This window comes from Podarcis raffonei, chromosome 17 (genome assembly GCF_027172205.1).
Source record: "Podarcis raffonei isolate rPodRaf1 chromosome 17, rPodRaf1.pri, whole genome shotgun sequence".
NCBI lineage: Eukaryota > Metazoa > Chordata > Lepidosauria > Squamata > Lacertidae > Podarcis > Podarcis raffonei.
Window position 1 is genome coordinate 19921437 of NC_070618.1, and position 23661 is coordinate 19945097.

At 41.2% G+C, this 23661-nt stretch overlaps 1 protein-coding gene across 40 annotated transcripts in view; it reads left to right on the forward strand.

Moving 5' to 3' along the window:
• The window catches only part of PTPRD (protein tyrosine phosphatase receptor type D), a 1152007-nt gene that overhangs the window by 267821 nt on the left and 860525 nt on the right, over positions 1-23661 (forward strand). For all 40 annotated transcript variants that reach the window (XM_053371570.1, XM_053371569.1, XM_053371568.1 and 37 more), the window contains one exon: positions 3003-3068. The gene's annotated coding sequence lies outside the window, so the exon portion shown is untranslated. The remainder of the gene's footprint in view (positions 1-3002; positions 3069-23661) is intronic.

Below are 23661 nucleotides of genomic sequence, written 5' to 3' on the forward strand. Positions count from 1 at the left end.
TTGCTGCTTCTTTATCAAACAGCTCTGAAGTTAATGAATGTGATGGTAGTGAAGTACATGAGAATGTTTATAGTCTTTAAGGTTTTACCATTCCAACTAAAGTTTATTTTGCATTTTATTTTTATTTTTAAATCCATCACTGGGCAACAAGTGTAGGGTAATATTTTGGCATTTGGCTAGTGGTACCACTCTGTGCTAGCTAGGTTCTTCAGTGTTATCTACTTTTTCTTATATTTTTTCTCGATTACTCTGGAAAATCCATTTTGTGGTGTGAGTGTTTTGTACTGGTATATAAAGTAATGCATCTTATTTTATCTGACATCTAAATAGTTGGATCACATTTCAGAATGAATGTTGTCTCTTGCATAATGGTGAAGGGCTAATGAAAGATTCTGAAGCTCAAATGAGATGCTTGCATATCCCTGGCATTCCATGTCTGAAGGATCCACAATTTTTTAGGTGGCAATTGAGCTATAATTCACATTGTCAACAGACTACCATTTAGATGTCTTGGATATCAGGGAGCAAGATGTGCAAATGGGCACCAGGGACACCAGTTGTCAGTAATGTATACATACTGTCAGCTCACTGCTTTTGATATAAAAATTAACAATATTCTTTTTCAAAAATGTCCAAAGCTATTTGCAAAATGGATATATGTGATATGACTAGGAAGAAAGTTGGTCCAATGGCTAAATGGTTCTATACCCCTTAAGTTTATTTAAGAGAACTGCAACAGTAAAGTATATACAGGCAACTCTTAACTTACATGGGGATTATGTTATGGGGATAGCGTGTAAAGCCAAAATTGTTTATAGTCAAAATGCTTTGGGTTAATGGTAGGTGGGGTTGCCAAATTCTTTTTCTCCAGACTCCTGTCCCCTTTCAATTTTTGCCAAGCACATAAAGCTGAATGTGCACAAATTAAACATATGTAAGTTGCAAGTTATGGGACGCAGGTGGCGCTGTGGGTAAAAGCCTCAGCGCCTAGGGCTTGCCGATCGAAAGGTCGGTGGTTCGAATCCCCGCGGCGGGGTGCGCTCCCGTCGTCTGGTCCCAGCGCCTGCCAACCTAGCAGTTCGAAAGCACCCTCGGGTGCAAGTAGATAAATAGGGACCGCTTACCAGCGGGAAGGTAAACGGCGTTCCGTGTGCTGCGCTGGCTCGCCAGATGCAGCTTGTCACGCTGGCCACGTGACCCGGAAGTGTCTGCGGACAGCGCTGGCCCCCGGCCTCTTGAGTGAGATGGGCGCACAACCCCAGAGTCTGTCAAGACTGGCCCGTACGGGCAGGGGTACCTTTACCTTTACCTTTAAGTTGCAAGTTGCCTCTGTGTGTGGGTGTACATGTGCGCGCGCACACACACACACACACACACACAAACGAATTGCACATGTTATAGCCTCTATCTATCAAATAATTATGCCCCAGTTTCCCCATTAATGCTTTTTTGGGGGGTAAATGACTTGATCACAGAATTTAAAAGGCCCATTTACACCATTGCTTTGCTCATGGCAGCTACTCCCCATGCAGTTGATGGTTGTTCCCTGCCCATGGCAACAATAGAGTGGAAAAGTGCTCTTATTCTACCCATCACCCTAGACATGCAAAAAGTAGGCATTCAGCTCATGAACAAGTACACAAGTGACAGAGGTGGACCTAGAACAGAGTGACCAGTGTGACCACACAGGACGCCAAGTCAAAGGGGGCACCACTGAGGAGAGGAGAGGAGGGGAGCAGTGAGCAGCTGAACTCACTTTTTCTCAGCCCTAAAGTAGTAAACCTGCTCCTTATTTGTCCTTGCACAGGGTGCCATATTGCCCAAGTCTGCCCCTGCAAGTGAGTCTATCTGCTTGGTTCAGGAAACTACTTTCACGCTATGTTAATGTGATATGGACTTTTGGCATGTTCTTCTACGTCTCAATTTATTTGTAACATGGTCCTTAGATTAAGGCTGGGTACACATTCCTGGCTTAAAATGTAGAGAGGTCATTTCCTCCTGCTGTGTTTCAAGGAGTATTTGAATGTACACATGGGTATGATTGCATGTGTTTCCAAGTCACCTGCTGCCCTTCTGTACCAGTGGGAGCATAAGGAGTGTGGTGGATGTCTTCACACGGATAACATTTTTCAAATTAGATTGAGGCTGGTTTGGTGATACAGTATTTATCAATAAGCTGCAAGACAAATGTTGATTGTCGTGGGAGTTCACTGGATGCAAAGTAAACAGGAATGTGTACACAGCTGAAGTAGTACATATCTGGCTTAATTTATACTAAAGTCTGTTCACATCTTATAGAAATGCATGGAATGTACTGATTTTGAATAGATGTGGAAATTGTTAAGTAATGCCTCTAGAACAGGCATAGGCAAACTCGGCCCTCCAGATGTTTTGGGACTACAATTCCCATCATCCCTGAACACTAGTCCTGTTAGCTAGGGATGATGGGAGTTGTAGTCCCAAAACATCTGGAGGGCCAAGTTTGCCTATACCTGCTCTAGAATCTAAGGCCATATGGTAATTGACTAGGTGCAGATTAGCTTGTGGGCTGCAAGAATATAGTCATGCTTTTACAAACCATTAAGGTGATGTACCAGGCTGATTAACACCATGCCTACGTAAGTACATAGGGCAGTGGAAATAACTCCTGAGTATTTGCTAAGATAGAAATATAGGTATGGATGAGAAGCTTAATATTTTGGCATTAGAAAATACAGGTTGCAGAATTATTTTTAGTAGAGGAGTTTGGTCATAGATGTGTATGGCACTAATTATATGAATATAACTTAGTTATTTTAATTGGGGAAAAGTGCTATGAATCATGTAATGTAATAAATGCATATGACCTTCATCTTCTACAAACTGCACAATTTTGTATCACAGCTTCAGCATAAACTCTAGTTTGTGATGCTGTTTGATATAAAAGTTCTTCTATTCATATGCATTGTTAGGTTGTTGTAAATGTTAAAATGTTAACTGTATGTTTCTGAACTTTTTAACAGGGAAATTTTGAGGAGTCTTACATTTCTAATCCTCCAGTCATCGATCCATTTTGGCGTTGAAAATTGGTGAGTTTATGTTTTTAATTATTCAAAGCACTTTCTGAATCAGTTAATAAGGTTGCTTAAGAGATTGGCATTGTGATAAAATACTCCCTATCTTCATTTTAGGAGAGTTTAGTCTCCAAAAAGTTTATTGCATGCGGGTGACAAAGTTTGAAAAACACTGTTACATAAGATTTCCTTGTGCTTTGCTGAAATCTCACTTTTGTTCAGAGAGAGGAACTAAGTTCAATCTTAGCTCTCTAATTGGGTGGCACCTTTTCCTTTTATGAACAGTAAAGAAGACTCTTTTTAACCTGCCTGCCCCTGAGAGCAGTTAGATTGTCAGGCACTAGGGAGAGGTCCTTTTCCACAGTGGCCCTATGCCTTCTCTTTACCATCTTGGATCTCTGAGGAACCATCATTACAGGCCTTAAGACTAACTTATTTCCTTTGCTCCCCCCCCAAAAAAAATTATTTTATTGGACTACAAATAACTTTTAACTGCACTTTTTAAGGTGAAAATTCTTACATGCAGCGCTTTTTTCCTTAAAAATGTTTAGGGGTATTCTCATTTTCCTACTCATATTGAAATACTGCCCCTCAATGAGGCCAAACTTAGATTCACAAAATGTTTAGGGCAAGGGTAGGCAACCTAAGGTCTGGGGGCCGGATGCGGCCCAATCGCCTTCTCAATCCGGCCCACGGGCGGTCCGGGAATCAGCGTGTTTTTACATGAGTAGAATGTGTCCTTTTATTTAAAACGCATCTCTAGGTTATTTGTGGGGCCTGCCTGGTGTTTTTACAAGAGTAGAATGTGTCCTTTTATTTAAAATGAATCTCAGGGATATTTGTGGGGCATAGGAATTCGTTCATTTCCTCCCAAAAAATATAGTCCGGCCCCCCACATGGTTTGAGGGATGGTGGACTGGCCCACGGCTGAAAAAGGTTGCTGACCCCTGGTTTAGGGGGTATCTGTACCCCTGCGTCCCCCCAGGGGGAAAAAGCACTACTTAATATGAAACAAAATTATTAGCCTAAAGCTCTGACTTTGGAAGGGACCACGATGGTCAACTAGAAGAAGAAGAGAAGAAGAGTTTGGATTTGATATCCCACTTTATCACTACCCAAAGGAGTCTCAAAGCGGCTAACATTCTCCTTTCCCTTCCTCCCCCACAACAAACACTCTGTGAGGTGAGTGGGACTGAGAGACTTCAGAGAAGTGTGACTGGCCCAAGGTCACCCAGCCGCTGCATGTGGAGGAGCGGGGAAGCAAACCCGGTTCACCAGATTATGAGTCTATCGCTCTTAACCACTACACCACACTGGCTCTCGCCCAACTAGCCCAACCACCTGCAATACAGGAGTCTTTCCCCCCAATGTGGGGCTCAAACCCGTCACCCTGAGATTGAGTCTCATGCGTTACCAACTGAGCCATTTAGTATTTCTTGCTGTACTGTTTCGCTGAAAGAATATTAAAGTAGTTTTCTCTGAAGGTTCACCATGTATGAGAATAGATATTGCAAAGCTCCTGCTTATAATTATTTTAACCTTTGGAGAATCATTTAATTACTTCAGTCAATGTAGCTGGCTAGTGAAATGTTCTTTCTTACCTACCTATAATTGTAAGCTGAAAATGATAGTATTTTCTGGTCGCCTACGAAACAGCAGCACAATTTTCATTTTAATAAAAAAGAAAACGCTGCGATTCAGTGTTCCCTAGTGTCATTTCATTATTTACCCATTAACAAAATGATATTGCCTTTTATTAGTGAAACCAAATTGTTGCAACCAAATTGTAGATGGAAGTTCATGGCAAACTTCTCTTAAATCCAAGTATTTAACTAGAATGGATCAGGTTGCTTCCTTATTAAAGATATCATAAAGAGATAGAGAAGAGCCTGAGGGAACAGGCCAAACCAGATTATTTTCAACTCCTTTCAGATATTGCTCAAATTTCAGGTGTTGATGGTGGGACAAGCAGAAGTAGTGCTGATCTGACTTCCACACCTTTATTATCATCAGAATTTGGCTGACCAAACTGAGGACCTGTTAAAGCTTTGTAACACTAAGGAGCATTTTGGCTTACCTAATAATAATAATAATAATAATAATAATAATAATAATAATAATAATAATTTATTATTTATACCCCGCCCATCTGGCTGGGTTTCCCCAGCCACTCTGGGAGGCTTCCAACAAAGTATTAAAATACAGTGGTCTGTTAAACATTAAAAGCTTCCCTAAACAACTCCCCCCTCCCTTCCCACAATATTTGGGCTTTTCCCCCTGACCCTCCAGAGCAAATAGGTTGGAGATAAGGATAGGGGGGAAGTCCTATTCTGTTAGCTTCTGCTAGTGCAACAGGTTCGCTGCTAGTGCAACAGGTTCGCTGCACATTGCTCTGAGTATGACCCTGTCACTGTTTTTTTTTTTATGAGCTTCCGATTTCCATTCCATTGTATTCTGCAGCAAAGGTGGATAAACACCTGTCTGCTTTCTGTTGGAGGAGGAGGCAAGTTTATGACTGCCTTATTCTGTTCATCTTGCCCAAATTTGTCTGTGGCTTTCCAGGGTCTCAGGCAGAAGTCTTCCCCATCACCTTTTACGTGATCCTTTGACTATAGAAATAGAATCATATGCCCTCCTAATTAATTTAGTTGCCCCATTTATTCCAATTCCCATCAAGATTCCCACTCCCTTCTCCTTGCACGTGAAGGACAGGCCTGTGTCAACGGAATATTTTTTCACTTTCAGACTCAGAAGAATCTGCCACTAGAGTATCTTTTCAGTAGAGATGTTATCAGTCATTAGGAAAGGAGCATTTTTGTTGCGTTACCTTCATTGTGGAGTTCCTTCTCTAGGGATACCTATCAAACCAGCACCACTGCAATCTTTAGAAATTTATTACTAATATTTTTTAATCAGTTTGGTTTTGAGAATTTCTGATTTTATACAATTGATACTGTATACACTATAGTATATTGATTAGATGTATTGATTCTATTAATTATTGTTCCATGTCCATAATAAGGCAGATTCCTTTGTTCCTGATACAATCTAAAACATTTAAAACATAAGTATCAAGCATTAATTAATATAGGACAGCAGGAAGAAAGCAGTGTAGCTTTTCTTTTTTTCTAATAGAGGTATTTTTTTAAAAAAACCAAATACCAATAAACGTAATTACAAGCAAGTAATTTTATGCTTCCTCTACTCTTATGGTATTGAATTATGTGGCATGAAAAACAATTAATGGCAATGGCAAATCAATTGAGTTTCCTATTTTAAATTGTGTTGTTAATTGGCTTCCTATCAGCGATTATAGGACACATATCAGGACTAGATTTTTTTGTTCTATTTACATAATAAATCAAATTAATGAGTAGAGCCTCATCAATGGAACCCCTTCTTTCCACCTTCTCTCCCTCAACACCCTCTGCCCCCCTTAGTTGGGTTGGGGCATCCAAAAGAACCCCCAGAACTGTGTGTAGCAGGAGGAGAGGGGCATTGTTCTGACTGGCGAGCCAAAACGCTTGCCCTAGTGTGATGTTGAATTCCTGTCAGTATTTTTCACTGGGTTGCATCTGATGGTGTTTTTGCAAGGCAGGGCCTCTTATTTTTGCCAGTCTCTCCTATGCATTCCCCCATGAGTGTTGGGGAACCTTTTTGAACTCTATAGGATACGGCATAGAGGGCTGCAATTTGCATGGGAGGATAGGTGGAAATTGGGATGCCTGGACTTGTTCTAGCAAAAGCATTTTTGCTAGTGCAAAGCCACCATTGTGTATAACCCACTGCAAATAAACAATAAATTTGTACTATATCAGTGAATATATGACTGATTTAGGGATGTTTTCTTGGGCATGCTTACAGACTGTTTCTGAATGCTTTACTAAATTTAGCTGGACTATACAGTTTAGTCAGTATAGTCCATAAACCAGGTACAATGCAGTCTGTGTAAGTAGCCTGCAGGAAATCAAAGCAAGAGGGAAATGAAGTAAGAGCAAACTTGAGCGGGGCAGGCACTATGAAATATAGGCAAGGACCACAAACACCAGCTACCACCAAACTACAGCCTATGGAGTTGTATCCAGTTGTGTCCTTCCACTGATGCTCTTTCAGCAGAGGCTTCTGTGGGCCAAAAGGGAAGGTGGTGATACTTGCAACAACAACAACAAAACCACTTTCTCCTATACTCACTCACACTAGGATATTCTTCCTCCTCCTTGGCTTCCGCAACCATTGGGACCCACCCCTGTATTCTGGGTCTAGCAGGGCAGGGAACAAGGTCGGCCTGCTTCCACAATGTTGCTTTTTGGGACCTTCATTCACAGCCTTGTGTTTTCAAGAGAAACAAGACATTATAGCAAAAGGTAGACCAATGTCAGATACACATGCATAGATAGATGATAGATAGATGATAGATAGATGATAAAGGTAAAGGGACCCCTGACCATTAGGTCCAGTTGTGGCCAACTCTGGGGTTGCGGCGCTCATCTCGCTTTATTGGCCAAGGGAGCCGGAGTCCAGCTTCCAGGTCATGTGGCCAGCATGACTAAGCTGCTTCTGGTGAACCAGAACAGCGCACGGAAATGCTGTTTACCTTCCTGCCGAAGCGGTACCTATTTATCTACTTGCACTTTAATGTGCTTTTGAACTGCTAGGTAGGCAGGAGCAGGGACCGAGCAACGGGAACTCACCCCGTCACGGGGATTTGAACTGCCAACCTTCTGATCGGCAAGTCCTAGGCTCTGTGGTTTAACCCACAGCGCCACCCGCGTCCCTAGATAGATGATAGATAGATACCAAAATGAAGAATTGCATTCATCACGTTAGGATGGAATATTACAACACTGCCAAATGGCTCACTGCTTGCTGGTCGAGGAAGAAACTAGCCCAAACTCGCTGACAACTCTCTGGCTGAGCAAGGTATGGGGAATTGAGTCAGCATGGTGTGGCTTTACCATATCCTGAGCCCTCCAGCTCAGTGGACCTGACCCCAGGATTGCTCCCTTAGTAAGAGTTCCAAAGCACATAGCAAATATCTGAACCTTTCCTGTTCAAAGCAGATGCACATTATCATTTCTGCATAAGGCGGTCACAATGAAAAGACAATCTCTGCTGACTTCAAACTACTTCAGTCTGCATGAGACTAGTCATTATATGATTGGCCATGGCCTGAGTCTGGATTTTAGCACAGGCACCTCTGCTATAGTCTTTCCCTGCAGTTGTAAATAAAATGTTGACATGGTTGAGACCTTGTACAATGACTAGTGTCTGCCAATTTCTCTTGCTCATTAAATATAGAATAGATTCTTCATGACCCAGCACTCCTCTGACTTTGCAACAATGGAAGCAACTTTGTTCTACACCCAACATTTATTTGCTTAAATATTTATCTGGGGGTAATAACAATAATTATAAAAATGTTCAGCCAGCATCTGTTAGAAGACATATTTTTGTTGCTGACAAATTCAATTAAAGATATTGCTAGTAAAGCAATCAAAACAACAGGTAACTTGGAAAAAGGTCAGTGCCAAATAATTGTTCCCCATAATAATTTCCCAAGCCATTAAGCCTCTAAAATTATTGGATTCACTTTCAAATGAAAATTAAATTATAGAATATAGTCCCCTGATCAGTTTATGGGCATTCTGGAGCATGAAGTGCAAATTCTCTTACAGGAAAAGCCTCTTGCTAATATTGTCTCTGATACCAAATAGCTCGAGCTTGATCAAAGCACAATTCAAAAGATGTGAATAATCACTTGGTTTCAACCATTGTAGCTCACTTCCTGGAAGCCTTAACATCTCAATTAACAGGTATTGCATAGTTTTGATTTACAGCCTTTGGGAATTTTTTAAATTTTTATTTCAAGAAACATTTCCTTTCCATTTTATCATCTACCCTTTTGTCATTGGTTATTTGTAATTTAAATCAAGACACGAAGGAGGAAATGGGGGGGGAAAGAACTTTATGATACCATGAATGCTCACATTTTTATAACTAAAATACTTTTTGATAGTATTGTCAGTACTGTAATACAATATCACAAAATTGTAGAACCGAAAACTACAACAGTTTGAAATATAATTCGAAATCTGAACTTTTAAGACATGGTTACAATATAGAGGTGTTCCCAATTTCATATTTTACATTCTTCAATTTAATGCAGTATAGGCTTAGCTGAATGTTTCCAGCATACTTTGCAAAATATCGAATAATGAGAATTCCATTTTTCAAGTGATGCTAAAGGTGAATGAGTTTGCCTATATGTTACAGAGATGTATGAAGACATTGATCTCGCCTTCCATAAAACTTGGATAGGACAATTTATTCTGTTCTCTCTCTATAGCAGGGCCATTAACACACACCCCCCAGGAGAGGGTCCCAGGGACCATAGGATACAATGGATCTCCCTCTTCATTCATGGAGAAGAAATTATGTCAAATCTCCTGTCTCCACCACTGTAGACATCTGTAGCTCTAACTCAACAAATGTTGGAGTTCTGTCATCAAATAAGGCATATGTTAAAGATAATTGAGTCTATGTATGTCAGGGTATGACTGGGAATTTGAAGGGTGAAGAACAATTTCAGCCACCTGACTCAACCCCAAACTGGGGAATATTTATGCCAGATCAGGAAGTGAGATTCATAATTCCGAGGAATTTCCATTCCATTGTTTCCAGTGGTTATAAAATGGGTTGCAAGAGGAGTGCAACAGTGCTCACCTAATTTCTGTCCTGCTGGCAAGAGGGCAGGAAGCCTTGGGATAAGATTTTTAAACTGCTGTTGGAATGCTTGCAGTCTAATCTCAACAGAACAAAAAATTCCTGCATTGCAGGGGGTTGGACTAGATGACCCTCAGGGTCCCTTCCAACTCTACAGTTTCCATAGCTAGACCCTCCTTTGTCGGATGCTAAACTGTAATCTAGGCCAGACTTTATTTGCTTTTTACTAGAGCCCCTGATACTAACAAGAACCAGTCTCAAAGTAGTGGTCAGGTATGTACAGTATGTGCATAACAAATTCTCAGTGACTTGGTATCCAACTTAATTGTTCCACGGGAACAAGCAGTTTTGGCTGTGCAATGGAACTTCCCTTTCTCCTTCTCTCCCTGCAGGCCCCTGTGTAGCCCATACATATGCTTCAGAGGCTTGGGAGAGAGCCCCAGGAAACAGACTTATGGGCCATAGCAGATTTATTTTTGAAGAAACATATATAGTACTCTAGTTCCTGCTCTCAATTTTGCTAGAGTCATTCTAGAGCAGTGGTTCCTCTACAGGGTCTGAAAACTATTGATTTACAGGGAGGGGATAACATAAAGTCAGCAGAAGGTGCCATAGTGATTTACAAGCCTATCAGTCCCTTGTGCCATCCTTGAGTATTTCTTGTCGGTGAAATGGTTGCTTTCTGCTTTTAAGGGGTTATTCTGTTCAGGAGGTTCAAATGCTCACCATACTGCTCCACCCAATACAGAAAACCAATTTCTGTAGGGAAAAGAAAAACAATATTGGAGGACTGTGTAGTGGAGACAGTCAGCAGAGAAAAGCTATCCTCTTGGTGGTAGTGGTGAAGTTAACAAGAACGAGGGAGTAGGTCAGCTTGTCTCCTTCCATTTCATAGCAAAGCCTACAGCTCCTGCTTTCATGGTGTGCAAACTCACTCTGTTTTACTAGTGTTTAGGCATATGTTGCTTTGAACCAGATAAGGTGGGCATAGATTTGGCGCAGTGCAATTTGTAGGGTACACAGCACGCTAGTATTTCTTTCTAATTCTCTAGTTTATATGATGAAGCATACATAGAGGGGTGCTATGGAGGAATATCTCTCCCTTCCCAAAGAAAACACGTTTGAAAATTCATGTTAGGTAAACTGTGAAGGGCAGAGTTCACTGTGGCTTTCATTATATGGAACAGGAGACTGCTTTTATTCCCAAGGACAAGAAAATTGGAAACAAGTTAACTGTATTCAACTCAACCAAGCAATCCTTTGCAATTATATGCCTCTGTGGTGATGTGAGCTCCTGCCTTCAGGATGTGAAATCAAAGCTAACAGCTTGAAACACTGCCACTGATCAGCTAGTCTTCTCTTTCAAAATAAAAAACCCCTCTATAATCTATATTTTCCTCTCAATGATGATAGTATTTGACTGACTGCTTGGCTATTTCTTTTGTGAAATATATTGTTACTAATTCCCACACTTTCATCCAATAATTTACATGGTGTTAGGGGTTTACAAGGGGCAAAGATCCCCTAAAATTCCTGGGTGCCAGGTTTGCCCCATAATTTATGAAATTAATAAATGTGTGGTTTGAGCAATGGATTGGGGCAAGGCCAGAAAAAAATATGACAAGCCAGGTTCCTCAAAAGCTTTACTTAGAGAGGTGCCATCAAAGAACAGAGGCAGGTGAGGACAGAGTCGTCCTTGTCATCATCATCATCATCATCATCATCATTTTTTTGTATGTTGCCTTTCCACAGTTATAAACATTGCTCAAGGCGGCTTACAACATGGCAAGATTTACATAATTACAAAAGTCATAAACAATAAATAAAAGGTAAAGGTACCCCTGACTGTTAGGTCCAGTCACGGACGACTCTATAGGCCAAGGGAACCGGCGTTTGTCCACAGACAGCTTCCAGGTCATGTGGCCAGCATGACTAAGCAGCTTCTGGTGAGCCAGAGCAGCGCACAGGAACACCGTTTACCTTCCTGCCGGAGCGGTACCTATTTATCTACTTGCACTTTGATGTGCTTTTGAACTGCTAGGTGGGTAGGAGCTGGGACCAAACAATGGGAGCTCACCCCGTCACGGGGATTTGAACCGCCGACCTTCTGAGCGGCAAGCCCTAGGCTCTGTGGTTTAGACCACAGCGCCACTCGTGTCCCTAAACAATAAATAAACCACATTTTAAAAAAATACACAGCCAAATGGAAAACAATTTTCACGTAAATCAAAATCTAAAACTAAGAATACAGCATTGATATCACAGTTTCAAATGATATAACAGCATTTTTTTAAAAAACACAAATCAAAAACGGAGCCCTCTCTGTCCAGCAGCAGCAGCAGCAGCAGTCCTTTATGGAGTCTGTCAGGCCCTGTCCCAAGCCAGGTGGTGAGTGGCAGGACTGGGGCCCTCAGGCGCTGGGCGGGGGAGTCCTCCTGGGTCATCACCTTAATGAAAGGTGATACAGTCACCCAAGGAGGAGCAGGTGGAGTGCCTCTCCCTGCTGTATGTTAGTTAGCAGAAGATAACAGCAGAGTTGGGAGGGTTAAGTTGCGAGGGTTACCCGGATTGTGATGTCACCACAGGAAAAAATATGCCCTTTTTACACGAGTTGTGTTTGGAGCAGGGGAGGGGTTTTTTTTGGGGGGGGAGAAGAAGTGAGGGGCAGAACTCCAGGCGCTGCTGGCTGGAGGAGGCTTCCCAGAGAGAACGGAGAGCATGTTTGGCTTCTGCTCTGGACCCAAGCTTGTTGGGAGAAACAACAAGAGACACTCTTGGGAGTGTAGTGTTCTGATAAACCATATTTCATATATAAAAGACCCCCACTAGTTTCCGTCATGCCTCATGCCAAAGGAACACAGAGCCTGGTTAACTGCCAAGACCCCTGGAATCGTGCATCTGGCAAGAATATAATCCAACTATTGTAATGTCACTTAGCATTGTTATTTGTATGCTCACAAATGATCAAGGTATTTTTTTTAAATGGTTTCTTGGACTTTACAAAGGGACCAGTATACTATATCATTTCTTAATGCTAGTTTTCATAACATATTGTATGAATAGCCTTGCTTTGTCAGGCCCATCTGGTTCAGCATTCTGTTCCCACAGTGGCCAATCTGATATATATAAGAAGTCCACAGATATAATAAGCAGGAACGAACACAATAGCACCCTCCCATTTCGCTTCCTCATCTATCACAGGCACACTACAACAGAAATGGAAGGCGATGTATAGTGTTATCGTCTATGAATTTATCTAATCCACCTTCAAAGCTGTTCAGGTTGGCAGCGACCAGTACATCTTACAACATTTCCTTTATTTACTAGTACGTTTGATTGGTTCCAACTCTGAAAACAGGCATCATGTATTGCTGAATTGTGTGTCGTGAACTAAGAAGCCACCAATTCAAAACTTATTTTTAGGCAACTTTCAGCAAACTACTGCATTTCTGATTCCCACTCCCCACCCCACCCCAATCCTCCAATGTATAATACTGTATATGGATAAATTTTATATCTACATCTGTATCTATATTAGTATTGTAACATTTTGTACTATATTTATACAATTCTTTTCTTTCAAGAACCTCAAGGTATCGTTACATGATTCCCCCCTCTCCTCTTTTACCTTCACTGCAACCCAGTAAGAAAGGATGTTGCATTATTTTATTTTTGTTAGCTGCCCTGAGCCCGGCTTCGGCTGGGGAGGGCGGGATATAAATAAATTTTATTATTATTATTATTATTATTATTATTATTATTATTTATTATTATTATATGATGAGAGATCATGTCTGACCCAAGATCATGTTCTTAGACCCATGACTGACTGCCAATTTGAGCCTGGGTCCTCTGTTTCTCTTTTTTAAAGAATCATTAATGAGCTATGAGATATAAGAGGTGTTTCACCCACTTTACTATATGTGTGACCCTCTTAAAAAACCAACAACAGGCCATGTTTCATCTTAAAGACATGTGGTCTTTAACAGCAAAGCTAAAGGGACCCCTGACCATTAAGTCCAGTCACAGATGACTCTGGGGTTGTGGCGCTCATCTCACTTTACTGGCCATGAGAGCCAGCATACAGCTTCCAGGTCATGTGGTCAGCATGACTAAGCCATTTCTGGTGAACCAGAGCAGTGCACGGAAACACCGTTTACCTTCCCGCCGGAGAGGTACCTATTTATCTACTTGCACTTCATGCTTTTGAACTGCTAGGTTGGCAGGAGCAGGGACCGAGAAATGGGAGCTCACCCTGTCGCAGGGATTCAAACTGCTGACCTTCTGATTGGCAAGCCCTAGGCTCTGTGGTTTAACCCACAGCGCCACCCTCCTCCCTCTAACAGCAAAAGAAGACTTCTATTTCATACAAGTTTATTGTAAAGATCACTGAGATAACATGTGTTTTCAATGTCATATATTGTTTCATTCTTGAATATGTGAATCATTTCTTCCCTCCACCTTAACTATAGAGATTTTATCTGATAATTTTTATTGCTTATTGCCAAGATCAACCCCATTGTTATGGCTTAGATTCCCAGCCAGAAATCTATATTATGGACCGGTGTTAAATCCCCCCAAAATCTATATATTCTGGAAATAGCTTTTTAACAGAGAATAGTAAAATGTTGAAGAAATGCATGTAACTAGTGGGGCGTACCTAGGAAATTGCTGAGCAATATATTTTTACAGGCTACAGTTGCAGTCCTGCTATACGTTTACTTAGGAGTAAGCTTGATTGAAGATGGATGGTCTCAGCAGATTTGGTCCAAACAGTATTCTCTTTTCCCCTCTTTCTTAATTACTTTAGGATTAAACAAGATCATTATTTCATAGAATGGAAACAGTAGGCATGTAGGATCTATATATAACAAAATGTTCACAAGGGCACAAATTCAAGCCTACTTTCAGGAATTTCCACTATGATAGTCTAAAATTCATCTAGACAGATTCCTAGCTTGTTCATCCAAAATTTGTTCAGCAGCCATCAGGTGCTTCAGTACCTTACACTATTTCTAAAAACCCGAACAGATAAAATCATTATATATTGCAATTAAGACATTCAGGGATATGGCTTTCCATATAAAATAGTGGGTGGTGGAAAGACTGAAGAACTGATTTTCTTAAAAAATAAAATGAAATAAAATCCCAGAATGGCACACAATTACAATATTGCTCTATAAGCATTTCATGAAACTGCTGAACTTGATACTATCAGCTGCTTCAAAGATGATCCAATTCATACAAGTGGGAGAAATATAGGTTGCTTGAGGTAACATAACTAGACCAACAGATTACATCAGAAAGAATGTGATCATCTAACATTTGGAGCCAATTTAAGTATGAGGATGCTGTTAAATATTAAAGATCATGTCATCGGAGACAACATTTTCCAGCTGTTGCTAGACCCTCTGCACAGAAATCTGGGTTGTTGACCTACTTTTCAGAAAGATCTAAACTTTAGCCTGACAAGAAACAGTTGCAGAATACCCATCAGCAGCGAAGAGTACATTGTTAAAGAAAAGTAAACATATTCCTTGAAAGGAACTCTGTTAGACTTCCAAATGTGGAAAAGAATAGATACCACGAAGTTCTTTACAAAATATAGCAGGAGGTTTCTGACACAAAAGCCCTGGGTGTGCGATTGAGTTTACTCAGCTGTAATGAAGCTATGCAATGCTGTTTCTCTCTACCTAGAGAGAGAATCTTAGAATTGTAGCATTAGAAGGGACCATGAGGGTCATCTAGTCCAACCCCATGCAATGCAGAAATCTTTTCCCCAATGTGGGGCTTGAACCCATGATCGTGATATTAATAGGCTTATGTTCTACCAAGTAATACAAACCTCTATTAGGAACATGCTGGGGATGTATGTGCTACAGTTTGGGAGATTCAGAGTTTACTCTGGAACAGCTACTATTTTATTATAGTGACCAGGGGCTAGAATTGTGTTTTGGGCCCCAGGTGCGGGGACCCCTAATGCTGGCAGAATTGTAATAAACACAGGACAACCATTTTGGAATTTAAATAGGCCACACCTTTATTTATTACATATAAAAAGCCATCTGCTGGCTGATTATTTAACCAGGGTTATTGGACTCCCTATGAGGCACATGAAATCATGGTGACCCTAGCTTTCCTAGAGTGGTGGGGGTTACAACTGTGTCATCCAACCATACTAAGGATAAAGTCCAGTGCCTTATCTGCCATTAACTTGTGACAATTGCTACGAATTAGGCAAAAGCCCCAGACAGGCCCATTTAGTCTGAAGGTAAATTCCTCCCTGGCCCCCAAAACAGCAATAAGCAAACCTCTTGTGTTTGCCCCACCATGCCAGGCCAGTTCCTGCTCCCTATCAGCTTTGCCTAAGACAATGTAACACTTGGAGAAAATGTTTAGATTTTACCTGTGGGGGGGGGGAAATCTATTAAATCCCATTTCAACCTCACCTACATGTCTTATTAAGTAGTGTAAAGAACATCATAAATGATTCCTTCAGTGTCCAATGCAGAGCAAAACATACATTGTTTCACAGCACATACCTCTTCCTAATGCAGAAATAGCCCATAGTTTTGGTGCAGCTAAACCTATGGACACTTACTTTGGAGTCAGCACTTTTGAACTTATAGAATGTGGCTGCATTAGACATATTGGATATGAACTCAGTCTCTTTCCACCTTTCAGATCACAGTGGTGAACGGAGCAATGATACTTATAGATATGCAAACTAATTTTTACATTTGGAAACAAGAACAAGTGAGAGTTGAACTCAGAATGCTGAATGCATACATATTAAGGGGGTTTCATTTGTATTAATGAGATGGGGCTTGTTTCTGAATTGTTGTGACTTCATCTAAAGTCTAGACACATGCATACATAACATAGTCACACTGTGACAAAAACATGTATTAGATTTCTGCCAGGCTAAATACTTTGCCCCTGATGACTTATTTTTTATTTCTTTGTTCTAACTGTGGAAATGTGATTTTCTTGCTTTTAACCCCTTTTAGTGGAAGTGCAATATAAAATACAAATTAAGAGAATAAATTTGAATTTCAGAAACTAATATTATATTTTTTATTTCAATCTGCCCCCCGCCCCCCGCCAGTTAAGTGGTCCTAGACATCAAATAATGGTAATAATAAAAAAGTGCTCCTTTTAAATGCTCTTTTTGCTTCTGGTTCTCTATTTTGTTACTGCATGAGACATAACCATGGGATCAAATTCATAATCACTATATGCATTCTTCGTAGTAAAGCAAGGAGCATTGCAAACATGTGCTTGTAAAGGTGAACATCACTCCTTGAATGCCCATGAGCAAGATTGGGGGCAAACATGCTCAGCCTAATCTTTTGAGAAAGCTAAACAAGCTGCCCCTACCCCAAGGCTCCTTGCCACTCCTCAGAAAAGGACGTTTATCCCAGTGGGTGACAGCAGCCTGCTTCTTGGGAGAAAAGCAATGACAAACCTAGACAACATCTTTAAAAGCAGAGACATCACCTTGCCAACAAAGGTCCGTATAGTTAAAGCCATGGTTTTCCCAGTAGTGATGTATGGAAGTGAGAGCTGGACCATAAAGAAGGCTGATTGCCGAAGAATTGATGCTTTTGAATTATGGTGCTGGAGGAGACTCTTGAGAGTCCCATGGACTGCAAGAAGATCAAACCTCTCCATTCTGAAGGAAATCAGCCCTGAGTGCTCACTGGAAGGACAGATCCTGAAGCTGAGGCTGCAATACTTTGGCCACCTCATGAGAAGAGAAGACTCCCTGGAAAAACCCCGATGTTGGGAAAGATGGAGGGCAGAAGGAGAAGGGGACGACAGAGGACGAGATGGTTGGATAGTGTTCTCGAAGCTACCAGCATGAGTTTGACTAAACTGCGGGAGGCAGTGGAAGACAGGAGTGCCTGGCGTGCTTTGGTCCATGGGGTCATAAAGAGTTGGACACGACTAAACGACTAAAGAACAACAACAACATCCCAGTGGGTGACAATATTTGGCCTCAAGTCCCAAGGTGCTCCTTGTCTTGTTGAAGAGTGGAGTAGCAGAAGCTTAGTGGAGTGGATGCGTCTGGTTCCAGTGAATCACGCAGAGTCGAAAGCTTATTAGCAAAGAGAACTTCACTAAGGATTAAGCCAGGGGGTCAGCAACCTTTTTCAGCCGTGAGCCGGTCCATCGTCCCTCAGACCATGTGGTGGGCCGGACTATATTTTTTGGGGGGAATGAATGAATTACTATGCCCTGCAAATAACCTAGAGATGCATTTTAAATAAAAGCACACATTCTACTCATGTAAAAACATGCTGATTCCAGTACCATCCGCGGGCTGGATTGAGAAGGTGATTGGGCTGCATCCAGCCCGCGGGCCTTAGATTGCCTAGCCCTGGATTAAGCTTCGTTACAACAACAAAACCTCAGGAATAAATGTACAGTTGAAACAAACTCAGAAGACATGAAGAGCAGAAAATGAGAGAATAGTAAGAGAACCCATACAAGTCATGCTGACACCCCACTCCCTAAGTAGAATAATAGAAGCATAACCACCCCATCCCACCCCATTCACTATTCCCCCTCCCCCTCTTTCTTCTTCTTCTTCTTCTTCTTCTTCTTCTTCTTCTTCTTCTTCTTCTTCTTCTTCTTCCTCATTGTTTAAACCAATTCATGAACCAAGAACTTATACATTGACCACTAATAATGATATGTTGTAGATATTTTTGGCATTTATTATGCTATTGTTGTGATATACAAATGACATGAGAAAACTTGGTGTACTTATTTGTATAACATTATTCTTGTTTATAAAACCCAATAAAAAAAGAGTAGAAAATGAAAGTAGGCATAAGCAGGCAGTTCACTTAATTACAGATATATCCTCTTCGCTCACTGACCTTGAGATAACATACAAGAGTACAGCATAACCCCAAACATCTCCCGCTGTTTCAGCAGAAATGAACAGTTACAGACACACTGGAATAAACCAGAGACACTTCTGCATCTGGAGCATATTTGAGAGATTTTTGTGTTGGAAGTGTGCAAATCCCTCAGTTTCTTTTCACACTTTGGTCTGGAACGTGCAGAAACTCTTTAGGGGTAAAATAAAGGAGTAATAATAATAATAATAATTTATTATTTATACCCCGCCCATCTGGCTGGGCCTCCCCAGCCACTCTGGGCGGCTTCCATAGAAACCAAAAATACACTAAAATATCACACGTTAAAAACTTCCCTGAACAGGGCTGCCTTAAGATGTCTTCTGAATGTCAGGTAGTTGTTTATCGCTTTGACATCTGGTGGAAGAGCGTTCCACAGGGCGGGTGCCACTACTGAGAAGGCCCTCTGCCTGGTTCCCTGTAGCTTTGCTTCTCGCAATGAGGGAACCACCAGAAGGCCCTCAGTGCTGGACCTCAGCGTCCGGGCAGAACGATGGGGGTGGAGACGCTCCTTCAGGTATACTGGACCGAGGCCGTTTAGGGCTTTAAAGGTCAGCACCAACACTTTGAATTGTGCTCGGAAAGAAGACTTGCACACTCTTAATTAAAACTTTTAAATCTTTTGTTTGAACCAAACAACAAATGCCTCTTTTAAAAAAGAGGGCTAGAAATTAGAACCATGGACTAAGACATTATTCAATTTATTTCTTGTTTTGCACCTGCCAATTTTTTCAAAGGTAGGTGACAAATTAAATCCACTACCCAATTTACACAAATAGGTCAATAACAGAATATTGGCAACATACAGCTAGAATACTGAAATACTGTATGTGTCTACTTTATCTTCTGTTTTAATTAACTCATGCCTTTGGGAAATAGGCTGATATATTTTGATTTTTGACTGTGCTGCAAAAGTGACTTTTATATAAGGGGGGGTGGGCGGCGGCTTGTGAAGAACTGCTTTGGTACAATCTGCCTGAACTTTTCTACTGTGTGAGACCCACTGAAATCATTGTGCTCTGACAGGGACATATTGTGGTCTTTATCAGTCAAATTTACAAAAGAAACAATTCTGTTGTTGGATCAGGCCTGGCTGTACCATAATGCATATCCAAAACTATCACTTTGGATAAGAGATTCTATTTATTTCTCTGCCTTTCTGTGTTCTTTAAAAGAAAAATAGAATTCACAAATGAGTATGCCTTTCTGTCTTGCTTTGTGTGTGGAAATGCCTAATACCAGGACTGTTAAATTGTGCCCCATACTTTTAATGTAAGACCTATCGCTGCAACAAAAACCATATCTATTCAGGAGTTAGAGTTGTATTCAGTGTATTACTAAGGTCTCATTTCTCTCACTTGAAACATCAGAAAAGCCCCCTTAAAATGATGCTGCCGATTCTTATGGTCTTGCTCTCAAAAACCTCAGTACCGGAGTAGATTGTCTGCAGTGAATAAACCTATATATGAGCAGTTCCCTGTGTGTTGACCTCCTCATGATTGGGATTTAGGATAGTGGTGGATTGCACATAAACAGCTGCTCACACATAGATTTCAATACAGTTGAGGCTGGTGCATTTTGACCCAGTGAGTTTTCTTTAAGGCAGAAATGAATGGGACTGCTGCTCCTAGGAATGTCTGAAGAATGTGATATGTGCAAATTTCAGTTTGAACTGAATTGATCCACTCCGCCTAGGCTAATGTGTAGAAAAGAACTTGGTTATCTGCCAGATTTCACACTTCCCAGATGTTCTGAAGGAGTTCTTGGCTCAAAAAATGCATTCTAAAAGGTTTTTAAATGAGTATTTTTCAGGGAGAAAATAAGTTTAGAAACACGTTTACTGCGGTATCCACTTGCTTGTACGGGGGTGGGGGATAAAGGCTCTGAAGGCACATTTATCAGGGTGCTTGTAAAATCTCTAGTGTCCATCTTCAGAGCAGACTCTGCTTGCATTGATACTTTGACCAGAGATTGCTCTGGAGGCATACATAGGGTATTTGACAGCTGCTTCAATAAGCTCCAAAGCTTTGAAGTGGGTCCAAATGTTAAGGACCAGCTTTCTTCAAGATGGCACATTTCAGTTTGGAGAATATCTAGTTACTTCCAAAGTTACCTGCAATGCTTCAGCATTCAGCCTTAGTTTGAAACAGATCTACACCCCTTCCAGAAGTAGACAGATTCATTTATTTCTAACACCTCACTCATATATTTTACAGTTTTCATATTAGCATTCAAATCCACATGCCTCAATCATAATTAGAAAACAATAAATAAATGTAACCTATGCCATGAAGATACTAGCGATTCATACTTACTAAGGATGTACATGGGCCCCAATAGTCTCCTTGTATCTGTGCTTTTAAAAAATGCAATTGATTCCCGGGGTCACTCCATGCTCGGTCCACTTCAGTCTGTTATTTGGGTTCTGAACCACGCTGTATTCCCCATTCACTATTATGGGAAGTCTAAAAACAGCTGCAACTTTTTCCCCGTTTGGCAGATGCAGGTGGAATTTGATGGCACAGAAACCCCTCCAGGGTAAAGTAAGCCTGCCAAATTGCATATCTATGGACTTTTATGGGGAAAGTAAAAAAAACCTCACTTTCCTGTATAACACATATCAGAGCAATTTCCTTTACTGGGCCAAATAAAATTCCTAATTCCACATTAGTTTCATATTTTCAGGAGTGGAGAATGTGATTTTATCCCATACTGTTTCTTACTTTAAAATAATTAAGAGGCGGCAGAGTGGATTCATGCATGTGTGGGTTATGTTTTGTTCTGATTTTTTAATGGTGACTGCACACCAACCAGTTAGCTTTCCTGGCACTTTCTTTTAATTATTGGAAGTATATGATCTCCAAATTGGCATTACAAGCTGAGACTGTTCCTAATACTGCCTAGAGAATGAACAGAGGTTTTGTGGGAGGGTACTGACATGATCTGGCTCATGCAGGGATAAAATTACTCAAGATCACCCCAATTTCCTTCATTGTTTGACTGCCAACACTGAGTGGCTGCACACATTTAGTATTTATTTATGAAGTGCAATGTACATTATGTGTTCTAAATGGATTAAAGGTAAAGATAAAGGGGGTACATTATTTCACCTTTGGTGGACGTGCCCAAAGATTAAGGCTTTCTGGGAGATGATCTATAATGAAATGAAAAAGGTATTTAAATATACCTTCCTGAAGAAACCAGAGGCCTTTCTCCTGGGCATAGTCAGCCAATTGGTGCCAAAGAAGGATAGAACTTTCTTTATGTATGCTACAACAGCAGCAAGAATACTTATTGCAAAGTATTGGAAGACACAAGATTTACCCACCCTGGAAGAATGGCAGATGAAGGTGATGGACTATATGGAACTGGCGGAAATGACTGGCAGAATCCGAGACTAGGGAGAAGAGTCGGTGGAAGAAGATTGGAAGAAATTCAAAGACTATTTGCAGAAATATTGTAAAATTAATGAATGTTAAAATGATGTTGGATCGAAATTAAGTGGCATTAGCAACAAGGCCAATAAGAATATGTAAAAATGGACTGATAATGGATGAAAATATACAGTTATAATATGTTAAGATATAGAGTTAAGATAAATGAAAGAGGGTAAGGATTTGCTGAACTGACTATGTGAACGGGAATACAAAAAAGGGAGGCGTGAGGAGGTCAAGGAAACAAGCAAATGAGCTTAAAGATATGAAAAAAATGGATTTGTTTTTAACTTTTTCTACTTATTTCTTTTTTGTATTTTGTATTTTCTTTTTTATGTATTTTTGTATTTTTTGTATTTTTTTTCTTGTCTTCTTTTTATTCTGTTAATTTTTGCTTTTTGTAAAATCCTAATAAACATCTTATATATATATATAAAAAGGTAAAGATAAAGGGACCACTGAGCATTCGGTCCAGTCGTGACCGACTCTGGGGTTGCGGTGATCATCTCGCTTTATTGGCCGAGGGAGCCGGCATACAGCTTCCAGGTCATGTGGCCAGCATGACTAAGCCACTTCTGGCGAACCAGAGCAGCGCATGGAAACACCTTTTACCTTTCCGCCCGAGCGGTACCTATTTATCTACTTGCACTTTGAAGTGCTTTCGAACTGCTAGGTTGGCAGGAGCAGGGACCGAACAACAGGAGCTCACCCCGTTGCGGGGATTCGAACTGCCAACCTTCTGATTGGCAAGTCCTAGGCTCTGTGGTTTAACCCACAGTGCCACCCGTGTCCCATCTAAATGGATTACTGTGAAACAAATGCAGTGGTACCTCTAGTTACGAACTTAATTAGTTCCGGAGGTCTGTTCTTAACCTGAAACTGTTCTTAACTAGAGGCGTGCTTTCGGTAATGGGGCCTCTTGCTGCCCCTGCGCCGCTGGCACACGATTTCCGTTCTCATCCTTGGGTAAAGTTCTCAACTCGAGGTAACTCTTCCAGGTTAGCGGAGTTTGTAACCTGAAGCGTTTGTAACCTGAAGTGTTCGTAAGCCAAGATACCACTGTAATAGTTTTTTTCATTCTTTAGGTTGTTAGTAATCATGGGCACATTATGTGATCCATGAGAGCAGCAAAATAACCAGTGTGATGGCCTGGGAATCTGATTCAGAGGCTGAACCAGAGGAATCCCAACCTGCACAGGAGTCCCCGCCTCCAGGGCCGGCTGAGCCGGGGCAGGGTCTTGAATCTGAAGCGCAGACACCAGATGAATCCACTCTGGCTCTGGAGGTGATTGAGGACCCATTGCCTACAGGCTCTCCCAGCCCTGTCAGGGGAAGGTGAGCTTCCCCCTGGGTCCAGTAACCCTCCAGCCTCTCCTGAGCTGCAGAGACTCAGGGCAAAGAGGCGGAGGGAACAGGGTTCTCTCAGGAGGAGTGCTCGCCTTAAGGCCAGGAGAGGCGGGTCACCCCTGGCCTCAGAGAAGATAAAGGCCAGTCAGCCCGGTCCCAGGTTGCGGGAGCAAC